We start from the raw sequence: 27,152 nt of genomic DNA, 5'->3' as shown, positions 1-27,152 counted from the left end.
TATAAGAATTTAATATGAACATGACCTATGTTTCATTTGTTATTTATAATAAAGCAAAATGAATAATTTTACAATATGTTTGAATTTATGTGTAAAAATCGCAACAACTTTTGTATTGGAGGTATATGAAACTGTGGACCGCAGAGACGAATGTATGGTGATTTTATGGAATTATCTTGCATAGTTTTCGAGAAAATTACATCAGAATGTGTAAAAAATGCTCATTTTTTTTCGAGGTTGTTTTAAATTTTGATTCATAACTTTTCCCGATGTGAACCGATTTTGCTCATTTTGCTTTACACAGACAGACAGACGGACATAGCTTAATCGACTCGGAATTTCACAAGGCCTTTAAATCAGGTGTTCACGTAAAACATTTGATTTCTTGTTACATACACCCATAAAGTCTTTTGAAATTTCAGCAAAAGATGATATGATTATAGGCGATTTTAATATGTAGATTGCAAAGTTCAGGGTAGTGCACTAAATTTGCAGTTTTAGTGATTTTCGTGTAGGGACCTTGTATGTATTGTATGGGTGGATCAAAAAAACTTTTACGGTAACATTTCTGTATTCGTAATGTTTGTGCCAAATTTTGTAAAAATATTTTAATCAGGTAATGAGTTATGGGCGTTTAACTGATATATGGGAAAGGACATTGTATGGGACTGATCGAAAATAATTTTACGGTAACATTTCTGTTTACAAAAGTAATATCTGTACCAAGTTTCGTATAAAGATCTTAATTAGGTAATGAGTTATGGGTGTTTAAGTGATTTTCAGAAGGGGACCTATATATGGAAGCTATGATCAAATATGGACCCATCGAGGAAAAACTTTACAGTAACATTTCCGTTTGCAAAATAAATATATGTGCCAAAATTCGTATTGACATCTTAACTTAACTTTCAGGAGGGGACCTCTAATGGGAACTCTGCCTAAATATGGACCCATCGTGAGAGTTTCTGCCTTGTTTGTATTCTATTGATATTAAACCTTGAAAAAATAAGGAAATATTGTATGTGAGATATACGAAGTTGTGAATCGATTCAACCGGTATCAAGCTTTCATGGAAAAACAAAAGTGTAATGATTTTCATGGAATTATATTGGACAGTTTTTGTGAAAATTGCATTATAATGTGTAAAAAATTGTAAATTTTTTGAAGTTGTTTTAAATTTTAATTCATAACTTCTCCTGCTGTCAACCGATTTTGCTTATTTTAAAAACCAATCTGTCTAGGAAAATAGTGAATCTTATTAATTTATTTATTTAAGTTTTTACGTGAGTGTGTTTTACACAGACAGGCATACGGAAAGTCGAATAGACGGACATAGCTAAATCAACTCAGAATTATATAAGGGCCCAGATTTTATATACTTTGTTAGGTCTTAGATGAATATTTTTGGTGTTACACATGGAATGACAAAGTCGTGTATACCCTTTAAAACCACTGATATTGGTGGAGGGTATAATAAAAGTCCAAGAGGGATGCAATTCTTCCAAAATGTTCTTTAACATCGTATTGGATGTTAAATGAATCCACAGGTGTGTAATATGAGAGCTGCAGGCGTTTGTACATGATATCGACTACCCGAATGATATAAAAGTCGAAGAGGGATGCACTTCTTCCAAAATACAGGGTTCATTTAAAATCGTATTGGATGTTAAATGAATCCATAGGGGTGTGATTTGAGAGCTGCAGGCGTTTGTACATGATATCGATTACCCGAATGATATTTTTCTCACACGAATATTTAATACCAACGTTTTATATGATATAAGAGACAAAATTCCGCAAACCAAATATGCGAATATTATTAAGTTGAAGAGACAAGTGCGACCAGCGATCATACAAATTAGTAAAGTGTTTTCATTCCCCTTGTACTAACTAATTAATAAATTAGATTAAAAATTCAAATTAAGACTGAAAAATCTATTTAAAATATAGAAATAAAAGGAATGCATTGCAAATGCAAACTTACTTTTGTGAAATTTCATCGCTACACTCGTATTTTTAAGGCAGCAATGAGCGTTAAAGTATTTTTATGGAGGTGACCTTATATGGGGGCTAGGGTCAATTGTAGACCGATCTACATAAAATTTGGCAGAAAGGTTTTGGTTCCTAAGATACATACTTATGTCAAATTTCTTCGCTATATTCATATTTTTACGCCCATAATTAACGTTAAAGTCGTTTTCTGAAGGGGGCCTTATATGGGGGGAAGGGTCAATTATGGACCGACCCACATAAAATTTGGTAAATTTTGACTTGTATTAATCTTACTTCTGTCTAATTTCATTGCTATAATCCAATTTTTAAGCCAGTAATGAGCATTAAAGAAATTTCATGGGGGTAGGGTCAATTATGGACCGATCCACATAAAATTTGGTAGAGAGATATTGCCTAGTATAAAACTTATTTCTGGGAAATTTGGTAAAGAGATTTTGGCTAGTATAAAACTTACTTCTGTTAAATTTCATCGCTATAGTCGTATTTTTAAGCTAATAATAAGCGTTATAGTAATTATATGGAGGGACTTTATATGAGGGGTAGGGTCAATTAAGGACCGATCCACATAAAATTTCATAAAGATTTTTTAGCTGGTACGACACTTACTTATATCAAATTTCATCGCTATATTCGTTTGTTTAAGCCAGTAATGAGCATTAAAGTCATTTTCTGAGGGGGACCTTATAGGGGGGGTAGGGTCAATTATGGACCGGTCCACATAAAATTTCATAAAGAGGTTTTGGCTAGTAAGAAACTTACTTATGTCAAATTGCATCGCTATGCTTGTATTTTTAAGCGAGTAATGAGCGTTAAAGTAATTTTTTGAAGGGGACGTTATATAGGGGTTAGGGTCAATTATGGACCGATATACATAAAATTTGATTGAGAGATATTGGCTTGCATGAAACTTTTGTGTCTCAAATTTCATCGCTATATTCCCATTTTTAAGCCAGTAATCAGCTATTTAGTCATTTTCTAAAGGGGACCTTATATAGGGGTAGGGCCAATTATGGTCCTATGTCCGCCATAATGCAGAATTATTTTGCAGATGTCAAAAAACTGACCTATGCGAAATTTTGTGTTATTTGCTTCATAAACAACGAATTTTTAAATATTTGAAGGTATTTGTACAATATTCCGGGGGGCACATTTATGTGGGGCTATGTGAAATCGACCGATTTTGCCCATTTTCAATACCAATCATTTCTGATCAATAAAATATATTTTATGAAAATTTCATCTCAATATCTCTTATTTTGTGGACGCTATCGTGCTAACAACAGACAGACAGATGGACAGACGGACGTACATGGCTAGATCGTCTTAGAATCTTACGAGGTCCCAGAATATATATTTTATAGACCCCATAAAGTAGAGCAATATTTCGATGTGTTACACACGGAATGACAAAATCAATATACCCCCCATCAGACGGACGGACATAGCTAGATCGTCTTAGAATCTTAAGAGGTCCCAGAATATATATATACTATATGGGGTCTTAGAGCAATATTTCGATGTGTTACACACGGAATGACAAAATCAATATACCCCCCATCTTTTTTGATGGTGGGTATAAAAAAATTAAAACAAATTATTACTGATTTTTTCTATATTTTAACCAAATTTTTTTCTACATCACAAGCATTACATATATTTGGCGTTTGTGCCCCACGGGCAGTTATGGGGTTTAGTTTCAATTTTTTCGGGCTTCAAATTATATTATCGAAAATATTATGTATTATTGTTCACTATTATTGACGTTCTAGTACTGACCAATATATTTTTTCTATTACAAAAACTAAAATAGTTAGTACAAAAAGTTCACACAGTGAAATATTTTCACAGCCCTTTGAAAAAAAAAATTAATCATGTTTGCCTCCCATCATATGTAAAGTTAATGTTTCAAGTTTTCAGGGATGATAGATAATCGATAAACGAAAACAAAATTTGATAATGCGATAACATCGATTTCAGTTTTCGCTATTGGCAGATGTGCCCCTATGGCTATGAACCCCCTTATACCCTATGTAAGAATCGGTCAATTAATATCCCAAACACAACAATAGTTTTCTGGCAATAAACAAATGTTGTTCAACTGAATACAATATTAAGCGTTAACTATCTATTTAGTAAATACCAAATTTTCAAACTATAAAAATTTATTCATGACAAAAACTATAACTTCTTACAAATTACACTCCTTTTCATCTCGATAACAATAAATACAAATTTAACAAACATTACTCAAACTAAATATGTAAGTATATCCAAAAAAACTAAAATGGAATAAATCAAAACCCGTAATCATTTGCTTATTTCCTTTCAATTTGTTTCTATCACATTGATGGGTGTTATAAATACAACGATTTGTAAAGGAATCTGTCTCAGATATGTGGGTAGTTCACCCAGTTAATACATTCAAATTCATAGTTGATGTCAATTCATTAGATTTGTTTTCGTATGTCTGATACTGTGGCATTCCTTTTCTTTACTAGTACATACATAGCATCAGTTCTTTATGAGATTGATTTATTCTAAGTACGTGATTTCATTTTATCATTCATGTCATGGCACCTGTTGTCAGCATAAATGATGACCTCGACCTCGTGGCAAATAGAAAGGGATGAAAAAAAAAACAAATGTTCTTCTAAAGCAATTTTTTCCATTCCCTTCTATTTTGCGTGAGACGAAATTTTTATTAAATTTGCACAAATATACAGATATACTTGTGCGTCTAAATATACTGGCACAACTTCTATGGAAAGTAGAATTTGATTGCGGTTTAGATCAGAGGTTCTTAACTTAGGTTTTTGAATAATTTATTTTGTATTAAAAATATATTTTAATTTATGTTTAAAATTGTGCTAGAACTACGCTTTTTAAATTATAATTTAAAAACATTTTTAACCGCTTTCATAATTTTCTCACACACTGATTGGGAATGTCCTTTAAATAAAAAACTAGACCGTTAAGCAATATATACAAATCACCCATTACAGCTTGTTAGAGTAACATTCGTACTTTCACCCCGTAGACGTCCCACCACTATACGTTTAAGGTTGATTTATTTATTATGAATTTGTATGTAATCGAGTTGGAATTCTATTCTAAGTAGTTGTGTTTATTTAAAGGTCTAATATTAGTTAATGCATTATTTTTCCTAATATGTCAATCATTGTTAAATGTAAATATGTTTCGTTCTCATACCATATATTCACACTATCAAAACGTGTTTGGAAAATTTTCATTTTGAATTTTGGAACATATAACTTACTTAGGTCATTATGTACTCATTTATAAGTATTATGTTAAATTTAATTGTTATATTTATATCGATATTAATATGACTTTAGAAAAGAACACTTAATGAGGACATAAGTCAATTATGAACTAAATTCCATTGAATTTAAAGAAGCGACATCTTGAAAAAGAAGGAATATATGTCAGATGTTAAGGCTTTAGGTTAAAGTTGTTATAACGCACAGTATGAAATGGTAGAATAGGAGCTGAACAAAATCCAAAATATTTTAAACTATTTTATTAAAATCTTACAAACAAATACTTTATTGTTTTATGTGACATTGATATAAGTAAGTCCTGTCTTTTAGTCCTCTAAAAGCTTGCTGTAATTTTAATCTACTCTCTTGTACTTGGAAGGATTCTAGAGTAGTAGTGGACTAAATTATTGTTTGTCAATATTTATGCTCAGTCCGAGCAGGGAACAGAGCGATCGAGCAGTCCACATGTAATGCTGATGTGATAATCGAAAGTATGTCTCATGACAAAGCACAGTGGTATAGGAAAAAAAAGAGGGGAATAATTCGGTAACAGTTAATCCGATTTTAATGAAATTTGTTATGCACAAAGAGCAGTTGTTGTCGAGTTTAGGTTTTGAATTTGGACCTTATAAGCCAACCAGGGGCCCGACGGGGGGTCCTCAAATTAGGAGACCTATGTTAAATTTTTAAAACAATCCTATTTCTTCATTTGAGTTCCGATTTAAAAAAAAATTCGTATATAGAATCTCCTCATCGAGCACTATAAAAAATATAGTGCTAGGTAAATTTTCTAAAAGATGTTGAGTTTTCCCTAATTAATTTGTCACTTAAAAAACATTAGGAAGGCATGTTATATATCAATAGAAAGGTAATTTTGTATATTTTTCAAAACTATATATAATTTTTGAAAATTAAAAAATTCGCGAAATACTTAAAAAAAATTAAAAAATGTTTTTTTTATTGCGAAGATACAAATTTTTCAAATTGCAATAAAAATTTTATTTATGAATATTTTGTAATGAAATTTTACAGTTAGGTAGATTTTTTACTCAAAATCCAAAATTAAATAAAAATTTCGAATTTTCTTATTAGAAATCCCGGAATTCCCAAACAAGTTTTAAAAAATCCCAAAAATGGGATTTTTTGGTTTTTTGCCTATTATATCCTTACCAGGGGCGGGGTTATCGAAACCCGTTACAAAATAATTAAGAACATATTGGGTCATATAAAACAGGTCACTATAATTTGATATCGACTATGCGATTTGAGAATTTTTGCTTAAAATTGAATTTTCTATAAAAAATAGGGTTTTTTTGGATGGACCTGGTCCACTCGGTATCAAATATTTTTAGGTTTTGTTTCATTTATCGTATTTTATGTAAAGTCAGCTTTCCAAAAAGTATAATTTCTATATACATCTTCTTAGAAAGTTTTTAGATAACTTAAAATGAAAGATACTTTTTTCCCAAGAAAATTGCAAAAAATCGTCTTTTTAATTTTTTAAATTAAAATGCCTATAACTTTGGACTCAGTCATGATTTTTACATAATTCTTTCACTGCTTCATATATAAACTTGTTGTTAGGCGAATAAAAAATCCGGAATTTTTCTGACCCGTTATTATCAAAAAACAAAAGTAAGGACGGTAAAAATTTTAAAATTTTAATTTTCAAATGCGAATATCTCCTAAACTATAACAGATAATTTACTGCTACGACAACATTTTTTATAGTGCTCGATGAGGAGATATATACGATTTTTTTTTAAATCGAAACTCAAATGAAGAAATAGGATCGTTTTAAAAATTTAACATAGCCGAGGTGTCTTAATTGGCCTATAAGTCGGGCCCCTGGTTGGCCTATAAGGTTTAAATTCGACAACACCTCCTCTTTGTGCATACCAAATTATTGTATTCATGGAATATATTACAGTCCGATATTCAGAAACTTAGTTTCCTATAGGTAATTCCTTAGAATTTTGGTGATGGACCATTGTTCGTGAGGGATGTTGTATACGGAATGAAATTACTCCCACGATGTTTGGATCTAATTCTAAAGCACGTCCGGAGATTATGTAAAACCTTCAAATGTGTCCAGTATATATAGATGACGTTTAATATAACTTCCTTTGGCAAATTTGCTTAAAGTTATAAATCGTTCGGCTGTAAGTGTCGCCTTATATATCGCCTAAGGTACTCTTACATAGCACCCAGCGATGTGCTTTGTTGTCAATATCCTCTATATGGTATATTCATTATAATTTCTGCTCGACTATTAGACCTAAGTACTTAATATTTCCATCTTTGACGGGTTAACATTGAATCATGTCGATAGTGGCAAGCTCAAGGCATCTTCTTCACAATTAATTTGGATTGTTTCTCTATAAAAGTATTGCGTTATTGTCTACATAGCAGACGCCGTTGATCATATATGGTTTCTAGGGAGAATTTTCCCTATAGGATCTAGGGATAAAATATTAATACAGTAAAATTTTCCAATATTCGAAAATAAATTCTTAATAAAAGTTTAAGCTTCTATGTTTGCTGGGAAAAATAAATATACACACACACATACATATGCATGTAGATATGTTTATGAATATTCGAAGAAACTAAAACATCTGTAAAGTACAACATTAAGTTTTGTGTACTTGTGCTGTTTTGCTTGAATTTGTTTGTATTTCATGTTTTGCGAGCAATGTTGTTTTGTACTACTTTCACTTGGGTGTTCTGGCATTTGTTGCCGCCTTTGGCCTTAAATGTTGGCACAAGTTTTGCATAAACAAATAAATCCTTGTCTCCTTGTATTCCTCGCGAGGATTTGACTCTAGCGTATGTACAAACATTGAACACGAAACAAAGACAACAATAAAATTAAATTGTTTTTCTTTAACATTTTTACCAAACGCTGTTGATTTTCTTTTTAACATTTTTTCCACTGGTCTTGACTTGTTTTAAGCATGGTAAGTATATGTATGTATATATGCATTATATATATTTTTGTCTGTCTCTCTGACTATCCATCCGTTTGTTTGTATGCGATTTTCATTCAATTTTTATTTTTTCAACCAGTCAAATTTTTGTGATGATGATTTTTCATTTAGATATTCATAGAACGTACTTTAACTATGTTCAATTTGTTGACGTAATTGAGCATTTTAATCAGGAGTGGAATGAACAAGACAAAAGAAACAAAAAAACGAAATTGTTGATAAAAAATAAATAAATTAATTGGAATTTGGCAAAGAATATGAAATAAGTTCGCCTCAATTGATAAACTAAAGTATGAATATTTAATTTGTATGTAAACAATGTAAAGAGTCGAACAAATAGCAAATTGAATTAAAAATTTAGATATTAAATTAACATTCTTAAACATGTTAGTGAATTCGATAATGTCAATTATGGTTATCAATTTTAATGGTGCAGAAAACAGTTTGGCTATTTTAATTTTGTTAGAGATAACTTAATATTAAGCCACTAAGTTTTTGCTTTGCCAAGTATGTTGTAGATTGTTAATTGATTTAAAAATTCAACACGACTTTAGAAAATTTCCAAAGAATCACTTTTATGAGGATGTCATTGCATGTTTGTGTTGTTATTTGTAAATTATCTTAAACCTAATTGTCTCACAATCATCTTGCATTAAATTTTTCAGTTCTAAATATGGTGGGTATATTGATTTTGTCACTACGTTTGTACTAAGTACTTATGTGTGTCAATAAATGAAAGCTAAAGTAAAACTGAAAAAATATGTTGAACTAGTTAAATGTGTTTTGTCAGTAATAAAGATTAACACAATAACTTAATGGAATTCTTTAGAAAATGTAAAAAATAATATTTATCTAGGAATTTTAATTCGAATGTATTTGTATAAGAGTTTTATGTACATAAAAGAAATATATTTATAATGACGGTGATTATTACTAACACATTAAGTCGAATAAATCAAATGAAAATTTATCTCAATAGCACTTATCGTAATATATAAATACTTATACTCACTAAACCTTTTATTTTAGACATGTATGATGCTATTTTAAGGGGACTAAACTCTTTATTTTGATAGGTATTAAAGGTAAAGCTATGAAAACGCTTGGGCTTGATAAATGGTGACATGAGTACTACTAATTGATACATAAGTGTATAAGATATGAGGCAGAACTTACAGCCTAACGGTTCAGAATTTAATGCAAACTTACCAAAAAAGTTATCGGGTTATCAATGTATACTGAACACATTGGAGGGCTATATCATCAAACAAGACAGAGAATCATCGCATACAAGACAGAGAATATAGCGGCAACTTTGAAGCATTGATCCCATAGAATGTCATGATCGAGCGAAATATTAGAGCAAAATACCTGTACCAAAGGCTCCAAATTGGCAGACAACATTAGCTTCGAGGAAGAAGTCGGAACAGAACCTAATTTGGATTAGAACAAATATGGCACCCACAAGTCACACATGTTTATCGACAGCCAGAGAGCAGTCACAAAGCCTACCTCTCAGAGGATACTAGAAACAAATTACTCCTCTTGTTATGTCTACAAAATTAGACAGATCCACAAAAATCCTATGGGTTGAACGCCACGAAAGCAATACAAGAATCTTCCGCAGAAATAGCAAGTATCCTCAGGTTAGTATAATGGGTCTTACTTTTAGTGGACACACAGGATTACGGGTACAACTATACAAATGTGGACGTGCGAATTTAGACGAATGTAGAGCATGTAGAAAGGACAATGAAACTCTAGCGCAATTTTCCATAAAAAGAAGCACACAACAGGCCCGTTGGTGGCCCAGGTATAAAATTAGTAATGTTGAACTCCTGACAAGGAAAAAAAACTCTATGGTATAACTTACATAAGATACCTTACATCCATCCCCATTTAACACAGCACGCCTTTCATTTATCCGAAACATTCATTGAGAAAAACATTTAACACGCTCTATAGAAACGGGGGATGAATTAGTCTCTTATGTAACTATCTCTCCTTTCTCCCCCAAATTTGAGGTTAAACCACAGCCACCCCGAATGCACAATATAAAATCCCACACAATGCCCTGTAGACTACCAGTTACTAGATTATATGGATATCTGGTGCTTCCCAAGGTCAAATCATTTCAAGGAAAAACTGATGATACATTTGATATCAACAGTTTGTAATTCTGGCAGACTGCATGTACTGATAGCAATCTATCAGATCGTAATTCACAATAAAGTGAGAAAGATCGTCAAGGTAACATACCCAAAGTACGGGAGGTTGATGTTATGTTACCGATAAAGACATAAAGCCTTTTAAGAATATCAAATGTATTCTGCTGAAATGTGTGGATACACGTTTGAAAAACTGAAGTATACGAGTTAGTTGGTTAGTTAGTTGGTTAGTTAGTTAGTTTGAAAGGAGGATGTATACACATCAAATCCGAAGAAATACACCTAGGCCTCTATCGAGCCTGTTGTGCGCTCCTTAACCAGCGCCACGGGTGGGAATCGAACCCACCACCTCCGGTCTACCTGACTAGAACACTTACCACTAACACTTGCCACTTATACGGGACTACTACTTCAAGTTAAACATGCATTATTGCAATGAGAAGAAGAAACTGCTACACAACAAAACTTTTAGTTGAAAATAAATTATAAATAATTTTTCTGAGAGCAGCCAGTTCAGTACGCCACTAGTTCCAGTTCAATGCCATTATTGATTACACAATACAACAAAATCTAACTTTTTGCGTGCCTTTTTAATAAAATTTTGCATTCCAATGTATTGACATCCTCTGAGTTCAAAAATCGTTATTAAATTTTTCGGTTAGCTTTAGTTTTTGAGATATTGCGATATTTTCACAGACATTGTTTATGTCATTATTTTCGAATTTTTTACTTAATTTTGCAGAACTGGAACTAAATTCAAAAGTTTTTTTTCAACAATATGGAAATCTTCTTAAGGAACTTGAAAATTGAGCCCTTTTCAGTTTTGTCCTTATAACACTACTTTGGAATAAATTAATTTGAGTTTTTCCATAAAGTACTACCAACACAAACCAATAATACCATTTTTCGGTTAAAATTGGAAATTCGTTAAAAATGCAATGAAATATTTCGAATTGAATTCAACTATTGTTTGATATTTTTACATACTCATGAAGTCAAAATATTACACAATTCTCAATCGGTGCCGTATGTCGTAAGCTTTCACTATTCTTTGATTTTGTATCAGAAATGTTTGCCTGCGAAATATTAATGACATAATATGATACAACAATACGATACCGACAGTGAATTGGATAAATGCGATGGCCTTTCTTTTAAAAAGTATAGTTGTTGATGTTTGTAAGTGCTTGTCAAGATGTTTGTTCCAATGTTTCATATTTGTATGAACCCAGCTAGCATTTAGAAGATTGTTGCATGGGTAATCAGTAAACTGAGTCATTTTTGACTCCTTTTAATGACCTAAAAGAGATAAATAAGTTGAGCGCTTAAAAAATGACTCGAAAATGATCTAAAATTGTTCCTTATGTAATTGTTTTTGTTTGTGATGAAATAGCTAAACTCACACTTAAAAATGACTTCAAAACGATTCTAAAATGCGTCGAAACTGATTAGAAATGGATCTCAGAAAAGTCTATTTTGGAAGAGTTAGCAAAACATTTTGTGTGTGGCCTAAAATGAGTTGATATAATTCTCATTTCGTTTATAAAATTAAATGTATAAGTATTTGAATTTGTGTTATATTTCTAAAGACGATTTTATCTCAAGGAAATTGAAATTAAATTATGCATTAATTATAATAATTTTATATGTTTAACGGTCTTCTACGGAAGATAGTTGGGTGACTAATCACTAAACTAAGTCTAAATAATTCGAATTAATGTTTAAAATTTGATTTGTTTGGAAAATCAATAACAAAATGTATACCAATCATAAATAGGTCATCCAGGTGTTTGAAATATGATTTCTATAATATAATATGATTCGGAAATAACTCAAGAACGACCAGTTATTCAGCTCAATAATGACTCAAAAAAGATTAAAAATGAGTCATAATTGAGTGCGGATCATAAATGACTCATTTAGAAGAGTCGCGGATAGGGTACCATTTTCTCTCGACGAATGTATCATTTATGATCAGAAAATGAGCGCATATATGATCATTTTAATCGTGCAGAAGAGTCATAAATGACTCGAATATGATGAAAAATTTCAAAAAATGGCAGCTGGGAATGTTTTATGTATCATGATATATGAAGAACAAATATTGTTAAAAGTTAAAAATATATATATATTAAAGAAAACTCACGATTTTTTTTTAATTTCATTAAATTTTTAAAGAATTTCCAATTGTTATTTCAAATTGTTGTAATTGTAAAATTAAATCAAACTCGTTTACCTTAAATTAATGTTATATGGAGAGAACTTTACTAAACTCCACGATCGCGAGGGCAAGGTATTGATCCCGCTTGTCCTTATCCTAGAAGACAATTGTAACAAATAAATCGACACAAATTTATTTATGTAGGGTAGAAGGGGGATCAATCGCCATAAGGGTGATTCAATGCGAATAACTTGAAAACCGAGTAATCGATTTTATCACATTACCAAATTTTGTTTTCATTTATCGATTATCTATCATCCCTGAAAATTTGAAACATTAACATTACATATGATGGGAGGCAGACATGATTAATTGTTTTTCAAAGGGCTGTGAAAATATTTTACAGTGTGAACTTTTTGTGCTAACTTTTTTAGTTTTTGTGATAGAAAAATATATTGGTCAGTATTATAACGTCAATAATAGTGCACAATATGACATAATAATATTTTCGATAATATAATTTGAAGCCCGAAAGATTGAAAGGAATAAAACTAAAGCCAACATATCTAAGTATGCGAACCAAGAAAAAAATTAAGAATATGTATAGTGGTTTTAATTTGAAGCAGCCTCAAAAAACAAAGTATGGTTCCCCTTCTACCCTACTGCCTAATGTCAATATCTAACATACGGTATTATAAACTTTTCTTCCACTTATGATTCTAGACGTAATAAAAAATATAAGTTTATTTTTTTTTCAACTAAAACATTTGATTAGCTAAATATTTTGCCAAACAAATACGTCAAAAGGAATATGTATTTTTTCGAAAACACTAAAATTCAAGAGTACTTTAAAAAATAGCCAAATATTTCTCTATAAAAACAAATATAAATTCACTTTCCAATTCAACATATTTTATTGTTTTCCTAGTAGTTACAAAAAAAAAAAACAGCAAAGCTGGAAAAATTTATACATTTATTTCCATATAAATGTGCATAACAAGAATTTTATGAAAAGTTTTTGTGTTTATTCGTGCAAATTTTCAAATAAAATCATAAATTCATTTCCAATCCACTGCACTTTCCACTTTCGTATTCTTTCAGCATTTCTCTCTCTCTCACACACAAAATGCCATGTATCATTGACATTACTAACACATATAATATTCATTATTTTCCTCTATTGTTTTGCGTTCACTTCATAGTTATTACAACAGCAAACATAGAATACGCTCCTTTGCAGGTGGCAAAAAATGTTGTCAAATGTATGGGAAATATACCACCAGCTAGGGCCATGGTGTTTTTTAATGAACGTTCTGTAAACAACATCATATGACGTTTAAAACTTTTCGTTTGTCCCGTCCAATTGCACGAAAAGACCGCATAATGAAGTTTTTCGAAGAGCATTACAAAATCACTGCCATAATAGCAGACAGGAAATATTTGCATTATCATACCCAATAAGTACGTGATATAAAAGATTCCATAGAATATATCAGTTACAAAGAAAAGTAATGCAACCATGGCAACGCACATATTTGCCAATGATACGAAAATTTGAAAGAATATGGGCCACGAAATGATCTGCTGAATTGAGTCGAACAATCTTAAAAAATAAATTTTTATTAATATTTTTTTTTCGTTTTGAAACAATCTTGAATGTTTAAAATCTATTTACTCATACAAATCCTTTTGATGTATAACACAGCTATTTAACTCCATTTCATGTTCCTCAGATCCTTTTGAAGTATCATACCCAATGCGAGCCACTCTTTTATACAGCAACTTTATATGACCCGATAGAGCACATAATGCCTTCGGTGCAAAACTATCATTTGAAAAATTTTGCAAAAATTGAAAAAATATTCCATAAAATTGATAACACAATGCAAGAGTATAATGCCACCAAGTTTGATGCCAATTAAATGGTAACCAACCATGATAGAAAAGCTTTTGCTCTCTTCTTACAATAAACGCTAAACTGGCACAGAATGCTATTCCAGTGTATAGGACTATATACATACGCTGCAAGTAAATCAGTTGAGGTTTTACGTAATGCAACCAGTACTTTTGATCCTCAATATGTTGGATGCGTTCATCAAGTGTTTGTAGAATATTTTCCAATTTTCTAATACGTTTTATATTAACGCAAACATTATCAGCTTAAGAATGCAACCTACACTGGTTATAAAAATGGCAATATTTTCAAAAATTTCTGATTTACTGGCATCTGCTATAAATATTCCCAACATTAAATGTATGGGAAATATGCTGCTGACTGTTGTATTTATAAAAAAATTCCACAAAAGCTGTTTAATGCGAGTTGGATCACTTCTATTGGGTATAATTATACCTAGCCATTTCCAGCATTTCCAGTTCATAATGAAAAACTCACTAGAATTTATAGTAGACATTGTTTTTAACTTAAATTTATAAATATTTTTAAATAAACTCAAAAATCTATCAATTATTATTTTGTTGTATCTACTTTGATTTTGAAATAACTATTAAGCTTTAGCCGATAAAAATTTCAATATAAATATGCTTTTTAATAGCCATAGATAATAAATTTTGTCACACCTTATGCATTACTCTATAATTTTACTAAACTGTTGTGAAAACAGCGGTTGGCATAAGAAGACAATACACTGCCGATTAACATATAATACGAAAATACAAATCGATTTTAAGTAGTTGGTTGATATGGAGATCTAAGTTATTTGTATTGTGTACACTTATAAAACCGATTTCAGCGGAACATTGTGGTCTTTGGGTGCCGACCACTAATTTTAACTGTTTTACTCACATCAGAATTTTATTTGTATAACATACGCTTATTACACTGGTCTGCGAAAACAAGTTTTTGCCTTCTTTGGAAACTCTCTTCATGGAACTCTCTTCATGACCAATTATGGATATCAATTAAACTGTCTTTTAGTGAGTTAGGTATCTCTGGATTTGAATTCTCCGGGTAACCTGAAGTGGCTTTTAATGCAGTGGGTTTTAGTGATGGCGCTGAGGTGTCCTTCTCCAAGAATTGCCAGTATACGTTCATTAGCCAGTTTACTGGCCCATCCTTTTATGTGAACAGTGAACTTTAAGAGCACCAGAAGCTCGCTCTTCTTTACCCAGGGAGAAGTGATACTTTCCACCAAGTTCTTAAGGTTGCTAACACATTTGTGAGAACACAACTTCATCAACATCACGCTAATGCTGCATTCGCAGCTCATATTCTCTTTTGGTTGTATTGTTGACCAGGTTTTCTATTTTTCTCTCTTGGTCTATTGGAATCTTGCCTGTTACAGGCATTATAGGCATCGTAAACTGCATAGCAGTGATCGTCCTGGTGTCTTCTTCTGACAACTTTGACGGCTCATTTCCCTTTTCCACTCCTAACTTCTCCTTTCTCATTTTTCGGTGCTTCTTTTAAGATATCCTTACCTTCAAAGTTGATTTCGCCGATGTAGTCGACTTCGGAATATCTGGCTTAGCGTTGTCACCCTTACTGGAAGGATTCTGACTTGAGGTTTCTTTAAAAGAAGTATGGCTCAGCTTCGACTTTGTTTTATGAGATGGGGAGTTCTTTAACTTCTTAGGTCGATTCTCAGTTGCCAACTTCTTGGGAGACCTGATCCTCCTTGCCTTAGATCTTGCAAGATAGTCCGATTAACATTTGCTTGTTTACTTAGGCCCTGCATCCTTACTTTTATCCTTTTTTATTTTCCACATTTGTTTTTCGAGTACTTTGGTCCGCGGGGAATACAATATTTCCAGATGGTAGACAATCTACCTTCCCTCAGCTTAAGTGAAGCTATAGCTGGGAAAGGACAGATGATCCATCACCCCGAAAGAGTTGGGCGCAATGTAGAAAAAACGAAAGCTCGAAATGAAATCTCAGTCAAACTATGATACATAAATATAACTACAGACGGACACCATTATGATAGTCTTTTAGTTTTGTCCAAAGTCTTGCGCTTTTCTCATATCAACAAAATCTTAAAAATCGCAAAAAAACACTAAAAATTTCGATTTTTTACGTGTTAAAAAATAAAATAAAAATTGTTTCTCTATTGCGTATACATAATATTTGAAATATCTATAAGTCATTAACACGTATACGTACAGATGTCTTTAATTAATGCAGTGCAATTTCACATTGTAAAACAAGTAGGAAAGTATAGTCGGGCATGGCCGACCATATAATACCCTACACCATGAGTATATTTTTAAAATTTTTACTTATTATAAAAATTTTATTTTTTGTAAAGAAACTTTTATGTTGAATATTACCATAATTCCAAAATATTTAAGCCATTTATTAATAAAAAACTAAAATTTCTAAAAAGGCTTTATATAGGTCAAATATGGGCCGATCATCGGTAAATTTGGGAAAAGGATATATTTCTAAATAACAGTTAGTTTTGTTGAGTTTCATTGCGATACAAATGGTTACAAATCAATTTTAGACGTTTAAGTCATTTTTTGAAGAGGGGTTTGTTTGGGGGCTAGGGTCAAATATAGGCCGATCCTTACGACAATCTGCAGTGTCATTTATACTTATATAAAACTTATTTGTGCCAATTTTTAGAGAGATAGCAGAATATTTGGCGTAATTATGGCATACAAAGTTCAAATCGGGAGGTACGGTTGTATGGGGGCAAGGTGAAATAATGGACCGATTTCAACTATTTTCAATAGGCTTTGTCCTTGTGCCAAAAAACAAATTTCATCAAATTATCTTGAAAATTGCGGCCTGTACCTTGCGCACAAGGTTTACATGGACAGCCAGCCAGCCAACCGGACAGACGGACGGACATGTCTTAATAGATTAAAAAAATGATTCTGAATCTGAATCGGTATACTTTAAGGTGGGTATTGGACCAATATTTTTGTATGTTACAAACATCAGCACAAACGTATAATACCCTCCCCACTATAGTGGTGTAGGGTATAACTATCCACTTGAAATGAAAATATGAAGATGAAGTTTTTTTTAAATCAAAATTCAGTATGGTTTGCAAAATATGAAACTATTTTATTTCGAAAAAATTGCTACCGAGCTAAAGTAGAAAACACGGATTTTTAGTATGCAGTATGTAGATTAGAGTGCTCCAAAAAAACTAAGTTTCGAATTTTCAGTCTTGCATAAAAATGCGTTTTGCTAGAAATCCGCTGTTTTACTGTTTTATTCCCTAATCTGTTGTCCATAAATCCCTATGAGTTCTCCCAAAAATATTGAAATTTGTTTAACAAAGTATCAAAAAAATTAAAATTGAATTTTGAAACGACCGTTAAAAATATCAAAATTTTTCGACCATAGCTGAGAACAGGTTTACGTTATTCTATACGGACAAAAACTAATATTCAAGTAACTACAGATGTTTTTTAAGTAATAAAATTGTTTTATTGGAATATTTTCAAAAATTTGTTTATATTTTTATTACATTTCGAATTCAAGTGCTCTGATACACGATAATGGCCTGGGGAACTTTTAATAACTTTTACATTTTTCAACCAATTTTTGTGTTTTTTATCTTTTTGTAACGCTAATTCTGGGTACATTACGATTCTTTGACAATAAAATACAAAACAAATTATTTAATGACAAAACTTTTGTGAAAACTTAAAAAATGCATATTTTCCCCTTGTAAATGCATCTTCAAACTTCAGAGCCATTGCGGCACCAGTTAACGTAATCCTATTGACCTAATTTTTTGCACGACTTATTTTTATAACCCATAGAACAATTCTAGGGGGGGCCTGTAGGATAAAATTTTTTTTCCTACATACAAGCTTGGAGCACTCTAATGTAGATCCCTAATTAAATATGTTTTAGCACTAAACTCTGATTCTGATTATGTGTTTTAGGCCACTTGAATCACACAGGTTTACTCGTTCATAGAAATTATCATTTATATTTTATTTAGTAAAGAAGAATTTCGTTGTAAAACAGTGTAATAATAAACCTTTTGTTAAATAATAAATGCTCAATACTTCGATTTAAAATAACTTTTGCTATAGTAATTTTGTTACAAATACAATACAAACAAAAGTGCCTTTATTAGGGCACAATTAACACTTACATGTATTTGTTTTAATTTTTACAGTTAGATAAAATAATTGAATATTAATGACACTATAAAGGGCTGTTTAAATTATTATTATTTAAATACAAAAAGTGTTGATTACATTAAAATTGAGACACTTCGTCTGGAGTCTAACATATTTGAACGTCAAAGAACTGTATTGCAATTCAATTTATTTGACCTTTAAAAGAAAACAACAATATTGCTGACCAGCAAAATTAAAAAAGGTAGAAAACAACAATAGAAAGTATACTTTTTTTAAAGGATTGAGCAGCACTGAATCCGAATCTGGCCTCAGATAACTCTAAGGTGATAACTTTATAAACTCGATGGAATATGTTCAACTATGTCGTCCATAGTTTGCCACAAGCTGCAATTAAGCGTTGAAATTAATACTCACTCATTGACCAGTCTATAAAGAAACACAATGCTGCCTAGATATTGAGTTGCTTAATACAATATTAAATAATAGATAGGACAGGACACAATCTTTGCAGACTCCTATATTAATCCTAATGGGTCTGCTATATGAGCCTTTATGATGAATACGATACTTAAGGCACACTACGTGATAAAAGTCCTAAAAAGGCCATGTCTTCCAAGTTAGCAACAAAACACTTATGTACTTATGGCCTCGAATGATTTGGGGCCTTGGTGTAATTTTTGCAAAAACATGATAATCAGAGAAATCAAAATATGCAAATGCAGGTTTTTTGTTTTGCGTTGTACGAACTCATGGATAAGATAATTACACGTTTCAACGACCAATTTAAGGATTTTGGCATCGATTTGTTAGAGCATATTTTTTGCATATTTTGCGTGATTTGTCTTTTGTAGCATATTTAAGATATATTTTCGAATTTTTAGAATATATTTTGCTCTTTTAGTACATACTTTGCTTTTTTCGCTTTAGTTGTAAATATTTAAAATATTTTTTTTCAAAATCTTAAAAACTAAGAAAATTTTTTTATTTTTTTTCAATTTCTTTAAAATATATAAGTTTAAAGAACTTGAACAGCACAAAATACAGTAGTCTCATGAAACTGATTACTCATGGATCGTCATGAATCCAAAGCAATCGGTTTTATGAGACTACTGTATTTTATTTTATTTTATTTGTTTGTTTTTTTTTTTTTTTTTTTTTTTTTTTAACGGAATTCTATTAAAGTAGTTCTTTAAACTATGAGATGAATCAATTATCAAAATCTTGTAGAATAATATATCACATTATTAATATTTGTTCAGTCTTCTTTTATTTGAGACACCTGTACGTATACATGTTAATGATTTATTTATATTACAAATATTAAGTATACGCCTACTTTTAAATAATTTTTTAGTTTTATTATATCCTTCACCTTCGTGAGAAGGGTATATATAAGTTTGTCATTCCGTTTGTAATTTCTATAATATAATTTTCCGACCCAATAAAGTATATATATGGATCCTAATAGGTAGCGGAGTTGATTAAGTTATGTCCGTCTGTTTGTCTGTCCGCCTGTCTGTCTGTCCATCTGTGTGTTTTTTGAAATCAGTTTTTAGAGGACCCTAGACATCGGCGAGATCCGAATCTTCAATAATTCTATTAGACATAATTCTATTAGAAGATCGCTATTTAAAATCAGCAAAATCGGTCGGTAAATAACGGAGATATGAGCAAAAATCCGAGACAACCTCTGAAAATTTCATCAAAAATTTCATATTTTTTTATGCTTTGGTAAATAAGAAAAAGATGTACTCGTGTGTGTCGATGTATTTGGTTTTTCAGCTGTGTATTTCGTTTTGTATGTTTGGATGCTGTTGGCGTCATTGAGTTGTGTATTTTGTTTTTGTTTTATTTTTGTGAATTCTGTTCGTATATTTGGATGTAGGTTGGTTTTATTGCGTTGTTGTTGTTCATTTTGTTTTGCTCTTGGCGTAATATTAATGTAGTCGCGAAAAAATTTAAAAAAACTAATACAGTAGTTTTCCGATTTAACGAACCCATATGTTGTCAGGCCTGTTCGTAAAATTGAAAAGTTCGTTATATGCAGTACTAAGTAAAACGTGGGTTTTTGGTAGTAAAATAATTAAAAATAGGTACATAAAATATTTTTTAAATGTATTTTATAAAAATTACTTCTTTTTTATAAAAATAGCACAAAACACAAAATTCCAAATCTTATATACCCACCTTCAAACCATATTTGTGTCGAATTTAATCGTTGTATTTTTAATTCTGCTTTAAGTTATTTCTCGAAGTTCATCGCTATACTCGTATTTTTAAGCGAGTAATGAGCGTTGATGTAATTTTCTTAAGGGGGCCTGATATGGAGGGTAAGGTCAATTATGGACCGATTCCTATAAAATTTGTTAGAGATATCGGTTAGTACTCGGCGTACTCGTATTGTTAAGCGAGTATTGAGCGTTAAAGTCATTATGGGAGACGGACGGACGGACAAAGCTACATCGAACTAAAATTAAATAAGAACCCAGAATGAGTTACAGTTTTGGGTATAAAAGCACCGCTTGCTACAACTTAGGTTATTTGTTATTTTTGATAAATGTCATTATACCCTACACCACTTTAGTGGGGAGTGTATATTGGGTTTGTGCTGATGTTTGTAACATACAAAAATATTCCAATACCCACCTTAAAGTATACCAATCGGCTTAGAATCATTTTCTGAGTCGATTAAGCTATGTCCGTCCGTCTGGCTGGTTGTCCATGTAAACCTTGTGCGCAAGGTACAGGTCGCAATTTTCAAGATAATTGGATGAAATTTGGCACACACGCTTCTTTTGGCCTAAGGACGAATTGAAAATGGTTAAAATCGGTCCATTATTTCGACTAGCCCCCATACAACCGTACCCCCCAAATAGGGCCTTTTGGCTTATAATTAATTTAAATGATCTATTATGTTAACAAAAGTCGACAAAACTTAGTTTTATAGAACTTTAAATGACATTACCAATTTTTGTAATGATCGGGCTTCATTTGACCCTATCCCCCATACAAACTCCCCTTCAGAAAATGACTTAAAGGTCAAAATTCACTTACAAACACTAATAACACTTTTAAATTCTACATAAATAATATTGAAGAAGACTTAACTCTCCCTACCAACATTTTTAAGGATAGGGCCATATTTTGCCCCACTCCCCTTTAAGCAATCTTAAAAAATTTCTTTTTTTTACCAAAAAAAAGTAAAATATTCCGAAATAAAGTTAAAAAAATAAACCAAATGCTTTATTTTTTAAATGATCCCCATTTCTAACATACATACTGACTGGTGTAGGGTATTATATGGTCGGCTACGCAAGACTATACATTCATACTTGTTTTATCTTCATTTAAATAATAATATTTTTATTAGTTCGTTAAATAGAGTACAAAAAACCAATTTTGTTCGTTATTTAAGGTAGTCAATAGGAAAAATTAGCTTGTTCGTTAAATGCGATGTTCGTAGAATTGAATGGTCGTTAAATCGGAAAACTACTGTATGTTTAAAATACACTATGGTGAAGGGTATATAGGATTTGGCACAGCCGAATATAGCACTCTTACTTGTTTTTTTTTTTCAAAAATGACATGACTGGTGTCCACTCTATCTTGTTTCACTGTGTAATCTAATCTGGGACAGCTTGGCATCTTTGGGTCTCCTATATCGCGTTGTTATTCTATTTTTATATATAAAAGCACATTCATTTGGTAAGATACTTGCCATAGTCGGATTGCGGTCATTATGGAGTAAAAGACCGAACTGGTTATGTATTGATCACACCACTAACTTATGGGTTATTGTAGATTACTCGAGATAATGACGTTCATCGCTTTACTTAGTATTTGTCGACTTTGCTTACCATGAGCTTTAAACCTTCAAGTTTGACTTTGTCATAAGTTTTGATTAGGCCTTTACCGGACATAGTTGGGCAATTTTTGTTCAGCCAAGAGGTCACGATTAGCGCTTCTTAGAGGTATTATGTTACAGGCTATCTCCTTAGTAATTCGTGAAGTATTCTTGGATCGACCATTTTACCGTACATTAAGGCTTCTTTAGCTAAGTAATTGGCTCTTATATTACTTTCCACACTTAGGTGAAAACTTCATAATCCAAAGTTTACTCTAAGTCTTAATAGATGGAAGCGATGCCAGTCTCCCATTAGTATCTTAAAGCCGCTATGGCTAATGATGCTGTTAATGTTCATAAACTGAAGGTAGAATTCATCCTTATGTATGAGAAGGTGAACTCAGGGAGTAGTAACTCAGGAAGACCAATATCAAGATATTGGTTTTGATATTAGTGATTTACTAAGAAAAGTGAAAATACTTGATCTTATTAGAGCTAGATTATAAACATCGAAAAACTTTTGAAAAATCCTTTACCTACATTATTATTAACCTTTAATTCTGGCGTTATTTTCTGAAATGGATAACTTAAAATGTAACTCAAATTAAAAATATAAATTATAAATTATAGAAATAAAAATCCAATATCTTTAAATTTGTATATAGTGTATATAAAAACTATATTCGATGCTTGTATGTGTAAGGTTCCTTAGTCTGTACTTGTTCATTGTTACTTTTTTACTTGTTAAGTAAATGAAAATATATATTTGTTCTCTTCATATTTTGAACTTTATAAAAGTGCATTGATAAGTGTTCAGATAAGTGTAAATGTAAATATTTACAAAATTGAGAAAAACGTACGAAAAATCACGTAAAATAAAAAGAACAATTTTATTACTTAAAAAAAAAACAGGAAGTGTTTAAAATGGAATCATTGTAATTTTTCGTTTTGTTTTTTCAATTACAATCTGGTTTGAAAAAAATGTTGTTTGCAACATGGTTTAAACAAATATTTAAAAATCAAAGATTACCGTGTATGAGAAAAATTTTATGTAATTTATATGGAAATTTCATAAATATTACATGGAAATGAAAATATTCATAAATATTACATGGAAATGGAAATCAGAGATAATAAAACACTATATCTATAAAATGTATATTTTTTTATTAAATTTAATGATGGCTATACAATTTAAGCTTTACTGATTTTTATGCCCATATATATGTATCTATTTTCAGCAGTTATTTTTTGTGCATTCAAATAACTAATTTTTTCGTGTCAATTATAAAAGCGTGAGAACATTTAATTTTTTGTTTTATTTAAAATACTGAAATTCAATTTTCATCACTATTTTACTATAGAATTCAATCGGTTTTTTTAAACATCCATCAAATATTAAAAAGCATTATACATTTTTATAATGCTGTTAAATATGATTAATCATAGGTCGTCATGCGAACTGTGTGATTATATAACAGAAGTTTGGATTATACCTAAAGTAGATAATGTACAGATGAACAGTACACAATAAGTTTTTCCAGGCAAGCCATCAGGAATCACATCTTCCATTCCCTAAACCTTTACATCGGTGAGGAAGATATTCTAAACCAAACATTCATTATAGGTAGACGGGTGAGGTAAGGTCCCGTACCATATACAATTATTGCTGTACCCTATACAATTATTACCAACTCATTTCCAACGCTTAGTCCTACAGTCACTCCTCTACCGACAACGTTATCCAAAAGCTTAAAGGCAATGATATCCTGCTAGGCAGTGTCAAAAACTTTCTCGTTATCAAGACTCACCGTTATCTTTTGATAAGACCCAGTACGACATAATAAGGTGCAAAGGACTTCAGTGCGTGAGAGTGCAGTGAAACTAATAATTTTTGTGAAATTGGTGATTTATTTGATTTAGTTTTAACATTAGCAGACATGCTAGGCAGTGTCAAAAGCTTTCTCGTTGTCAAAACTCACCTCTATCCGATTAGTACATAATAAGGTGCAAAGGACTTCAGTGCGTGAGAGTGTACTGAGACTAAATATTTGTGATGAATTTGGTTCATTTATTTTGGTTAATTTTAACATAAGCAGACAATTAGATGGACGGACAAAGCGAAATTGACTCAGAATTTGAAAGGGACTCGGAATATATGAATACACTTTGTTTGATCACAAATTAATATTTATTGCTACAACGCATGGAATAAAAGCTTATTTATTATACCAACGATCAATGTTTTATCAGGATGTTAAACTAAACCCGCATATCGTCGACCTTGCAGCATCTGTAGCGTGCATTTTTACCTGTGGGTATCATCGGAGCCTTACTAGAAAAAATTTGTAATCTGTCTTACTATTTAGACTTCATTGATTTCAATGAATTAATTATACCATACACTAATTTCGTGGATAGAGTGTATAGGGTTTGTGCTGATGTTTGTAATGTACAACAAGTAAGAGTGCTATATTCGGCTGTGCCGAATCTTATATACCCTTCATCATAGTGTATTTTAAACATAATTGATCTTACAGTCTAGTTAATAAAAACATTAAAAAAATTTGAGTCGATTTAAGCCAAATGTTTCGGCGACGGCTCAAGCAACTAAATATAGTTCGGCGGCGGCTAAGCTCCGACTCGAAGCCGGTCGACTTCGACCTCTCATTCATTGCTGGTAAACATTGACGAGACGTAGATTTTGTTTTTGTTTATCGTAAAAAAAATTGTTTTAAAAAGCACTTGGAAAGAATTTGTGTTAGTTTTAAATTTCAAACTTACATTATTCGCATAAAAATATTGTACAATAACTCACAATCTACTCTTATATAATTGAAAACGTTTTAAATACTTGTTTCTATTCATTAAAAAATATATTTGCAAAACAAAAGTGAAAATTATTTTATTTTCACAAAAAATGCAAATCATATTTTTTGCTGTGTATTTTTTGTATGTTTGGATTCCAAACATACAAAAAAATACACAGCTGAATAAAACCAAATACATCTACACACACGTGTACATATTTTTCTATGTACGGTGTTTTTGTTGCTTTTTTAACAATTTTTTGATGAAATTTTCAGAGGTTGTCTCGGATTTTTGCTCATATCTCCGTTATTTACCGACCGATTTTGCTGATTTTAAATAGCGATCTTCTCGAAAGCGTGTCTAATAGAATTATTGAAGATTCGGATCTCGCCGATATCTGGGGTCCTCTAAAAACTGATTTCAACAGACAGATAGACGGACAGACAGACAGACGGACATGGCTTAATCGACTCCGCTATCTATAAGGATCAAGAATATATATATACTTTATAGGGTCGGAAAATTATATTATAGAAATTACAAACGGAATGACAAACTTATATATACCCTTCTCACGAAGGTGAAGGGTATAAAAATATTTGTCCTATACCCACCTTAAAATATGTCAATCGGCTTATAATCATTTGCTGAGTCTATTAAATTTTTACCCTCTAGCTCTTTTCATTCGGACAGACAGATGGACAGACATGGCTAGATTGTTTAAGAATTTAATGAGGACCCAAAATATGTATACTTTTATGGGTCTATGACCAATATTTCGATGTGTTACAAACGAAATGATAAAAACAATTTAGCACCTATCTTTTTTGATGGTGGGTATAAAAATAGAAAGTTTTAACATTTTCATTTATAAGAATTTTAAAATTTTCATGAATTTTTAGATAATATTAAAACACAACCTTTTAGAATTTCTTTGATAGGGACGTTGATTTTAATTGTAGGAGTGCAAAATTTATCAGGAGCATGTATTTTGATACGGTACATCATAATTAATCAAAAGGTCGATTTTGATTTTTTTATAACTTAAGTAGTAGTCATTGAAAAGTATGTTGTTAGGTAAGTAATTACAAATCAAAGTCATTAACTAGTTGGCAATATTGTAGTATTTATGTGTATGTTTTGGACAAGTTATCCAAATAAACCTCCATCGGAGCGAGACGACCACAAACGCTCTGATGGCTAAAATTAACACAGGTAAGATACATATAGCTTTAATCCAGGAGCCTTGGACGATTCGCAACAAGGTTTCTGGATTAAATCACATAAATTTCCAACTTTTCTACGCTGATACAGGGTCTCGCCCGAGAACATGTATCTTATGCCACAAGATTATCTACATCGGATGCAACGGTGCTGAAGCAAGGTCGTGGCAACATATACCTTGCATCTGTTTACCTGCCTTTCGATTCTCCGACACTACCACCAACGTCGGAGCTGATGAAACTGGTCGAAGAGGCACAAAGGAAAAATAAGAAAATTATAATAGGTTGTGATGCCAACTCCCACCATGTAGCTTGGGGTAGTACAAACACCAATCACAGAGGACAAGCCCTCATGGATTTCCTTAATACTAAAGACTTGATAAAATCGAACTTAGGTAATAAAGCTACCTTCGTCAATAGAATCAGAGAAGAAGTATTAGATATAACTATATGTTCAGAAGAGCTTATAAACGAAATTCAGGATTGGAGGGTTTCCGACGAGCACTCCTTTTCTGACCATCGGTACATAAGATTCAAAATACTACGGCCGCCACCAAAGCCGATAAATTTTCGGAATAAGTCTAAAACTAAT

General features: G+C 31.5%; 1 pseudogene; it reads right to left on the bottom strand.

Annotated features, from left to right (window-relative positions):
- Positions 1 to 13,617: 13,617 nt before the first annotated feature.
- On the bottom strand, positions 13,618 to 15,024 carry LOC111688456 (annotated as a pseudogene).
- Positions 15,025 to 27,152: the final 12,128 nt, after the last annotated feature.

This window comes from Lucilia cuprina, chromosome 6, assembly GCF_022045245.1.
Source record: "Lucilia cuprina isolate Lc7/37 chromosome 6, ASM2204524v1, whole genome shotgun sequence".
Taxonomy (NCBI): Eukaryota; Metazoa; Arthropoda; class Insecta; order Diptera; family Calliphoridae; genus Lucilia; species Lucilia cuprina.
Note: the sequence above shows the minus strand (reverse complement) of the source record. Positions and strands in the feature narration are given on the sequence as shown.